The following is a 9,438-nucleotide window of genomic DNA, read 5'->3' on the forward strand; positions in this document are numbered from 1 at the left end:
GGAGTATCTGGGGCTGCTGGAGAGGCCCCACCCATCATGTTCCCCGCCATAATAAGCAGGGAGGGAGGGGAAAACACCAGAGAAAGGAGGAGAATTGGAGGCAGGTCGACCACTCCTCCCTGCTAGGCTGCAGGCAGGGGAGGAGGGCGCCAAAAGGGGTGGGCTGGACAGGGGGGTATCAAGGGCTCGTAGGGGACAGTCACCGACTCAGGATAGGAATCTGGCTCCTCTAGTTGCACTAGAGGAGGGAAGTCACAACAACGTTGGGGGGAGGGTGTGTGTGCGCAGTGAGATAGGGGCAAACTCAAACAGGGGAAAGGCACAAGCGCATGGGCGGGGGCATGGGCGCACTGAGTAAGGGGCCAATCAGGGCAGGGGTACCCCGTGGGGAGGGGGGAGAACCAGGCTGGAGGCAGGACAGGGAATCGAGGAGCTAGCTTCAGAGGCCGGGGCGGGACAAACAAACAAAAGCTGCAAAGGGAACAGGGTGGGGCAGGCAAACAAAACTGAAGCCAGCGAGGTGCTGGGGTAAAGGGGAGGGCAAAAAGGCGGCAAGGGGCAAATGGGGCAGGTAGCAGGGGACAAAGCTGGGGGCTTGCTGAAAGGGTCCTGCCCAGGGGGATGGGGGCGGGGCATATGCACCCACGTGCGCTTGCAAAGAGTCAGTGCGGGCTGGCTGCTGCTTCAGGCCCAAAAGGTGGGGAAAGGGCACGGCAGGCCCAGCAAGCAGCCAAGTCCCAGAGACAGGAGCTGGAGGCAGATGGTAAGCGTCCACAGGGGGTGGTGGAGGGAGCAGCGACAACAATGGTGGTGGTGGTGTGGGGGGACACACAGATGGACTGGGGGGCAGGCTCCACACCACACCCCTGGTGTCCCCACAGTCAAAACCCCCACCACAAGAGCACAGTTCAAAAGTTACTCAGCCTTAGGCCCCCTCCACAGTGGTCTGCAGAGGCCCTGTGCGCTCCCCCAGGGGCAGGTGGCCTCGTCTCCTCCTCTGTTGGGGTCCAGCAGCTCCCAGGTAGCAAAGGCAGGAGCAGCCCAGTGACCAGGCAGGCAGAAAGGACCCTCACAGGTGGTGGTGGTGTCCACAAAAGCAGTATCGAGGGCTGGGGTAGGGGTCCCTGGAGCAGCAGCAGCAGCACCCAAGGGGATGAGCCCAGCAGCTAGTCAGCAACCAGGTAGCAGAGAAGCGGGGTGGGTGATGTCTGGCCCGGCCCAGCCAGAGGAGTAGCTGGAGTGGTGTCAGCAGCAACAAGAGCCCAGGAGCAGCAGTAATCTTCCTCCTTCCTCCAGGCCAGTTGGGTTCAGCAGAGGACCAGCTCTACTGGCCACTAGATGAACAGGTTGCTGTTCCATGACTGACCAGACCAAGGGCTGCTCCAGGCTAATGAGAACACCTGACTCCAATTAACCTGCAAAGAGTCAGGTGAGGCCATTAAGCTAATGTGACCACCTGACCCTAATTAAGGCCTCTCTGATAATAACACAGTGTGTAGTTCTGGTCTCCCATGTTTAAAAAGGATGAATTCAAACTGGAGCAGGTACAGAGAAGGGCTGCTAGGATGATCCGAGGAATGGAAAACTTGTCTTATGAAAGGAGACTTAAGGAGCTTGGCTTGTTTAGCCTAACTAAAAGAAGGTTGAGGGGAGATATGATTGCTCTCTATAAATATATCAGAGGAATAAATACAGGAGAGGGAGAGGAATTATTTAAGCTCAGCGCCAATGTGGACACAAGAACAAATGGGTATAAACTGGCCACCAGGAAGTTTAGACTTGAAATTAGATGAAGGTTTCTAACCATCAGAGGAGTGAAGTTTTGGAATAGCCTTCTAAGGGAAGCAGTGGGGGCAAAAGATTTATCTGGTTTTAAGATTCTACTCAATAAGCTTATGGAGGAGATAGTATGATGGTATAATGTGATTTTGGTAAGTAATTGATCTTTAAATATTCAGGGTAAATAGGACTAATCCCCTGAGATGGGATATTAGATGGATGGGATCTGAGTTACCCAGGAAAGAATTTTCTGTGGTGTCTGGCTGGTGAATCTTGCCCGTGTGCTCGGGGTTTGGCTGATCGCCGTGTTTGGAGTCGGGAAGGAATTTTCCTCCAGGGCAGATTGGAGAGGCCCTGGAGGTTTTTCGCCTTCCTCTGTAGCATGGGGCACGGGTCACTTGCTGGAGGATTCTCTGCTCCTTGAAGTCTTTAAAGCATGATTTGAGGACTTCAATAGCTCAGACATAGATGAGGTTTCTTTGCAGGAGTGGGTGGGTGAGATTCTGTGGCCTGCGCTGTGCAGGAGGTCAGACTAGATGATCAGAATGGTCCCTTCTGACCTTAGTATCTATGAATCTATAAAAGGGCTCACTCCAGTCTGGCAAAGAGGAGCCAGAGGAGAGGAAGTGTGGCTGAAGGTCCCTGGGCTGGAACCTGGAGTAGAGAGTGAGCCTGGGTTCCCCCAACCCACCACTACAGAAACACTTTCTGGGAGTGGAAAACAGGCCCCTCTCAGCACAGGAGGCTAAATTGTTTCGGTATGAGGCCGTAGGAGCAACAGAGACTCTGGGAATTCTCTCACCAACCTCCATTGGTGGCTTATGATGAAAAGGGCTCAGTAGACTGTATCATAAATTCATAGATACTAAGGTCAGAAGGGACCATTCTGATCATCTAGTCCGACCTCCTGCACAACGCAGGCCACAGAATCTCACCCACCCACTCCTGCAAAAAAAACCTCACCTATGTCTGAGCTATTGAAGTCCTCAAATCATGATTTAAAGACTTCAAGGAGCAGAGAATCCTCCAGCAAGTAACCCGTGCCTCATGCTACAGAGGAAGGCGAAAAACCTCCAGGGCCTCTTCCAATCTGCCCTGGAGGAAAATTCCTTCCTGACACCAAATATGGCGATCAGCTAAACCCTGAGCATATGGGCAAGATTCACCAGCCAGATACTACAGAAAATTCTTTCCTGGGTAACTCAGATCCCACCCATCTAATATCCCATCACAGGCCATTAGGCCTATTTACCATGAATTTTTAAAGATCAATTAATTACCAAAATCATGTTATCCCATCATACCATCTCCTCCATAAGCTTATTGAGTAGAATCTTAAAACCAGATAGATCTTTTGCCCCTACTGCTTCCCTTGGAAGGCTATTCCTAAACTTCACTCCTCCGAAGGTTAGAAACCTTCATCTAATTTCAAGTCTAAACGTCCCGATGGACAGTTTATATCCATTTGTTCTTGTGTCCACATTGGTACTGAGCTTAAATAATTCCTCTCCCTCTCCAGTATTTATCCCTCTGATATATTTATAGAGAGCAATCATATCTCCCCTCAACCTTCTTTTAGTTAGCCTAAACAAGCCAAGTTCCTTGAGTCTCCTTTCATAAGACAAGTTTTCCATTCCTCGGATCATCCTAGTAGCCCTTCTCTGTACCTGTTCTAGTTTGAATTCATCCTTCTTAAACATGGGAGACCAGAACTGCACACAGTATTCCAGGTGAGGTCTCACTAGTGCCTTGTATAACGGTACTAAAACTTCCTTATCCCTACTGGAAATACCTCTCCTGATGCATCCCAAGCCCGCATTAGCTTTTTTCGCGGCCATATCACATTGGCGGCTCATGGTCATCCTATGAGCAACCAATACTCCAAGGTCCTTCTCCTCCTCTGTTACTTCTAATTGATGCATCCCTAGCTTATAACTAAAATTCTTGTAACTAATCCCTAAATGCATAACCTTACACTTCCCACTATTAAATTTCATCCTATTACTATTAGTCCAGTTTATAAGGTCATCCGGATCCTCCTGTATAATATCCCGGTCCTTCTCTAAATTGGCAATACCTCCCAGCTTTGTATTATCCGCAAACTTTATTAGCACACTCCCACTTTTTGTGCTGAGGTCAGTAAGAAAAAGATTAAATAGGATTGGTCCCAAAACTGATCCTTGAGGAACTCCACTGGTAACCTCCCTCCAGCCTGACAGTTCACCTTTCAGTAGGACCCTTTGTAGTCTCCCCTTTAACCAATTCCTTATCCACCTTTAAATGTTCATATTGATCCCCATCTTTTCCAGTTTAACTAATAATTCTCCATGTGCCATGGTATCAAACACCTTACTGAAATCTAGATAAATTAGATCCACTGCGTTCCCTTTGTCTAAAAAATCTGTTACTTTCTCAAAGAAGGAGATCAGGTTGGTTTGGCACGATCTACCTTTTGTAAAACCATGTTGTATTTTGTCCCATTTACCATTGACTTCAATGTCCTTAACTACTTTCTCCTTCAAAATTTTTTCCAAGACCTTGCATACTACAGATGTCAAACTAACAGGCCTGTAGTTACCCAGATCACTTTTTTCCCCTTTCTTAAAAATAGGAACTATGTTAGCAATTCTCCAGTCATACAGTACAACTCCTGAGTTTACAGATTCATAAAAATTCTTGCTAATGGGCTTGCAATTTCAGGTGCCAATTCCTTTAATATTCTTGGATGAAGATTATCTGGGCCACCCGATTTAGTCCCATTAAACTGTTTGAGTTTTGCTTCTTCCTCAGATATGGTAATATCTACCTCCATATCCTCATTCCCATTTGACATGCTACCATTAATCTCCCCTCTGTACTTTCCACCAAATGCATCCAATGAAGTGAGCTGTAGCTCACAAAAGCTTATGCTCAAATAAATTTGTTAGTCTCTAAGGTGCCAGAAGTACTCATTATCCCTAAGATCCTCTTTAGCCTTATTAAAGACTGAGGCAAAGTATTTGTTTAGATATTGAGCCATGCCTAGATTATCCTTAACCTCCACTCCATCCTCAGTGTTCAGCAGTCCCACTTCTTTCTTTGTTTTCTTCTTATTTATATGGCTACAGAACCTTTTACTATTGGTTTTAATTCCCTTTGCAAGGTCCAACTCTACTTGACTTTTAGCCTGTCTCACTTTATCCCTACATGTTCTGACCTCAATAAGGTAGCTTTCCTTGCTGATCCCTCCCATCTTCCACTCCCTATATGCTTTCTGCTTTTTCTTAATCACCTCTCTGGCCTAGAGAGAGAAGGGCTACGCGGAGGGTTGCAGTGAGCCTCTGAAGCTAGCATAAACCACCTGGAAGTGCGGGACCCACAGGGACAAGGTTGGAGCTCTGCCACAGGTTTCATACATATTTTGCAGGGAACAAAGACACCTGTACTAACCATCCCTAACACACGGCATCTGTCCATACCTAGTTCATATTTGGCAAGCCTCAGCAGAACATACATCTTGTTGCTGACAGATTCTACATATACAAAGACAAGATTATGCAAGTTTCACTTCTAGTAAATTTCCACAATAAAGCTTAGCATAATACAAAGCCTTATGGAAAACATATAATATTGGCTACCATACCTCTGTGCCCCAAGTCCAAAAGTCACAAGTCACTCCCCAGGAGGATGAGAAGGCTTCGAAACAAACAAAGCAGGACACTGGCTCTCTGTAGCTGTAGAGCCTCCAGCATGGTATTGATCATTCTGTGCTGACTAAAGTAATACATGCCCACCAAATCACTGACTGAAAAAATCAGAAGCAGCAAAGACAGGCTCCAGGAGCAAATCCACTTCTGTGGCTAAAGAGGCCACTGCAGAAGGAACTCCTGAGAGCAGAAAGGTTGAGAGTGTGTAGCTATTGACAGATGTCCAGTAAGAGACAGAATACTCTCATCCGTCAGGGGATTTCAATCATCTTCATCTACCGCAGTGGTTCTTCACCTCATCCCTATTATGGATCCCTGTTTCCTGTCAGGATCCCTAGTGCCTCCCTCCTATCTACCCAGGTCCTTCTCCCACTTAGAAGTATAAGAAGGCAGAGTGGTTGTGACCCCCAAGTTGAGGTCCCATGGTCTACCATGACCTCTAGCATTCCCCATGTTTCATTAATTGGCTTGGTAGTTTGCGATTGTATTCTTTAGCAGGTATTGTTTCCTTTGCATTTGATCTTCAAAAACAAAGATGAAAACAGTGGATAATGCAACCTGTTATGTGGCATTCTTGTTAATCCTGCCCCCAGCTATGTGACTGGGTCAGGAATCTGTAATGGAATATTAATCTGTATTGTGCTGTTCAGCCACTAGATGATGCTGTATGTAACATACTTTATTTAGGCTAACCTCAGGCATGCCTGTCAGAGCATTAAAGAATCTTATAGTGAGCATATCTGATGTATCTCTTGGAGGAGGAAACTTTGTAGTCAGTCCATATCTGATACAGAAACCTGACCCTCTTGTAGTAGCCTTGCAACCTACCACGTACAAGGTGTACATGACGGAAATAAATCGTGGTCTCTTAGCAGCCCTCCCGTGTCAGACCTGTGTTACTGTACTTGCTAGGGACACAGTTACACAGATGTGGAGGCTTCTTTGGAGGCTGAATGGCCCAGAGGAATGCAATTATAAGGAAATAAATTAGTCCCCTGTAACTCAGGTGCTTAAAATGTGACATTCTGGAAGAGAAGGTGCATTTCAGGGCACAGGTTCCAGGCACATTTCATTTGCAGAAATGTTTTATGGATTTGGCTCCAAATCCTCAGATGGAAAACTATATTTTTCAGGGACAACTGCCTCTGGAGCTACTGTTAATACGATTCAGTCACATACAGAAGCAAAAGAAAAAGGGAGCGGCTCAAACGGGCATCTAGCAACATGATTTTCCACTAGCCCTTTCAGGTCCTTGGTTGGAGAGAATATATATCTGCCAAGTAATTTATTGCCATGTCAGGCAGCCCTGAACAGGTGACATAATTACAGCATTCCCAGGAGTTGGAGAGAAAGGATGGTCATCACACTGGTTTGGGACTCCGCAGATCTGAATTCAACTCTTAGCTCTGCCACAGCCGCCCCCATTCCCCCCATGTGACTCTGGGCAAGTCACTGAGGGTGTGTATGTACGGCAATAAAACACCCATGGCTAGCCAGAGTTAGTTGGCTCAGGCTGCAGGACTAAAAAACTGAAATGTAGATGTTCGGGCTCAGGCTGCAGCCCAGGCTCTGGGACCCCCTAAGGCATTGGCTCTGAATTTTTCTAGTCTACCGTACCCCTTTCAGGAGTCTGATTTGTCTTGCATACCCCCCAAGTGTCACCTCACTTAAAAACTACTTGCGTACAAAATCAGACATAAAAATACAAAAGTGTCACAGCACACTATTACTGAAAAATTGCTGACTTTCTCATTTTTACCATAGAATTATAAAATAAAACGATTGGAATATAAATATTGTACTTAAGTTTCAGTCCATAGTCTAGAGCAGCATAACCAAGTCATTGTATGAAATTTTAGTTTGTACTGACTTCGCTAGTGCTTTTTAGTAGCCTGTTGTAAAACTAGGCAAATATCTAAATGAGTTGATGTACCCGCTGGAAGACCTCTGCGTACCCCCCAGCAGTAAGCATACCCTAGTTGAGAACCACTGCCTTAGGGTATGTCTACACTGTAGTGTAAGCCCAAGGTTCCAACTCAGGCTTAAACCTAACCCCCCTTCTGTCTACACACAAATTGTGCTAATCTGAGTCAAACCAGGACCCAGGGTTCAAGCCATATTGCTTTGCAGTGGTGGTCCAGCCCCTCTGGATTCATGCTCTGGGAGTCCTCCACAAGTATACCACAATCCCACAGGCCGACTTTCTTTGTCCTCTGGACAGTCAAGTTTGCTCACACTGCACTATGAACAAAGAGCTACAGTGGCCACATTTTGGAAGGGTGCTAGGAAATCTGGAATATGGTTGGTTGGACTCAGGCCCACATAATGCAGGATAGATACTGAAGTCCCAGATTGGGATGCAGGGTTCAACAATTCCTAAACTGGTGTTACAAATGAGTGTTGGCGCTCAAACTCAGGTTAACAAACCCAAGGTCTGCTAACTGGAGTTCTACTAACCCTGGGTTTATATTGCAATGTAGACATATCCTTTGGCCCATATCCTCAAGGGTATTTAGTGCTCCTCACTTCTACAGCAATCAATAAAAGTGAGGAGTCTAAATACCTTTGAGGATTTGGGCCTTAGTTTCTCTGTGCCTCGGTTCTTCTATCCATACAAGAGGAATAATAATACTGCTTTTCTTCCACCCAATGTCTTTTTCTATTTAGTCTTACTAGTTGTTTACACAGCACCTTGTATAGTAGGACTCTGATTTTGGTTGGAGCCTCTAGCTGTAGCTGTAATTCAAATAATAAATAAGTTTCTGTTATGAGATTAGATGTTTTTAAAGGGATGGACAGCTTAATGACAAGCAATACCACATAGCTATGAAGGGGAAGTAGCAATGTAGGTCACTACATATGTGAGAAAAGAATTCCCCTTTTTCACATTGCACAGTTCTTGTTCCCCTTGGTCTAATTATGTCACACAGTTAGACTCTGTTTCCTATGGCCAAGGCCACTTGTACATGTGCCCATCCACGTTGTATAGGAGAGAGTTGATTACTATCTTTAATCTCCTTGGGAAGCTGCTGCTTGCTTCTTAACCCAAGATTATCACCTGCTGCCATAATCAATGAAAGGCAGGATTATTTAGCCAAGATTCCACTCTGACTTCTGCTAGCTGGACTTCAGCTGTTGTGCTAAATATCAGGGGACATCACCCAGCACATGACATATCAAATGTTTACTGGCTGTAGTTTGCCTGTTAGGCTTTCAAGTTAATTTCAATTTGCTAACAGTCTCTTAATGTTGTGAAATGCATCTCACTTTTACTAGTTTAAGTTTCAGTCAAATTGTGACTTCCCAGCTATTTCAAGAAACACTGTCAGGTAATTTAGGCTCAGAATTCCACTTTGTAAATTAATAGAGGGAACGCAGTGAGTCAGCAGCAATGTAATAAAATTATGTTCCAGCTCAGTTAGAAAGGCCTCTTCCTTAGGGCTTTATTCTTGAGGGCTAGACTGGTGTTTTCCAAAAGCAAACAGAAGTGATTTAATAGTAATTGGCAATGAAGAAAAACACTTTCCAGCTAGGGTACAACCCAGTCCTGTAGCTAGTGGAAGTCCTGCCTTCAGCCGCTGAGATTACTAAGTAGGTGTCTGCAGGACATTCCTATATATCCTCTGTGCCTGACCCTGTAAAGTTCCCTCAACCCTCATCAATTGCTCAGCCCCTAGCAGGATCATGCCCACTTACTGTTATGTGATATGTAAACACAGTTCATTTTAAACAGGAGACATTTATTAAAGAAAACAGCTACAGATACAAACAAAACATGGTTCCACATAGCTTGAGTCCCAGCTTTGTCTCCCTTGTTTGCCAGTGACTACATCCTGTTTGGAACTCTGTACGGCACACAATTACTGAAGGAACATTTCATTATACTGACAGACTAACTGAGCCTTCACTCTCCAGCCCATCCTCTACATCTTTGTGAGATCAAGTAGAGAGTTATCTCTCTGCTTTCCAGAAA

Source organism: Dermochelys coriacea, chromosome 6 (assembly GCF_009764565.3).
Source record: "Dermochelys coriacea isolate rDerCor1 chromosome 6, rDerCor1.pri.v4, whole genome shotgun sequence".
Classification (NCBI taxonomy): domain Eukaryota; kingdom Metazoa; phylum Chordata; order Testudines; family Dermochelyidae; genus Dermochelys; species Dermochelys coriacea.